Below are 346 nucleotides of genomic sequence, written 5' to 3'. Positions count from 1 at the left end.
ACTGACATATTAAGTATCAATACAATAATGATTGCTTACGAAAAAAGAGAGAGAGAGAAAAAAGTGTAGGGAGACGCAGCGTTATGATACGGAAATTATTACCAAAAACATTTTATATATTCAGCTGACTTATGGTATATACGCCTTCAGAAAGGAGGGTATATATGTGTACAAGTTTCTAAAGCTCTAATTAGGATTCTTCCCTCATACACTTTTCACACAGGAATATATAAAAGATCCTGGCTGAATATTAATTAACATTTCCAAGGCTTACGTAAGACTACGTGCATGAGATTTTTCTGATGTGTGTTTCGTGCTTAGTTATATCTTCTGATGAACACCTACC

Source organism: Penaeus monodon, chromosome 31 (assembly GCF_015228065.2).
Source record: "Penaeus monodon isolate SGIC_2016 chromosome 31, NSTDA_Pmon_1, whole genome shotgun sequence".
In the NCBI taxonomy this organism is placed as follows: domain Eukaryota; kingdom Metazoa; phylum Arthropoda; class Malacostraca; order Decapoda; family Penaeidae; genus Penaeus; species Penaeus monodon.
The sequence above is the reverse complement of the archived record's forward strand: the minus strand, read 5'-3'. Positions refer to the sequence as shown.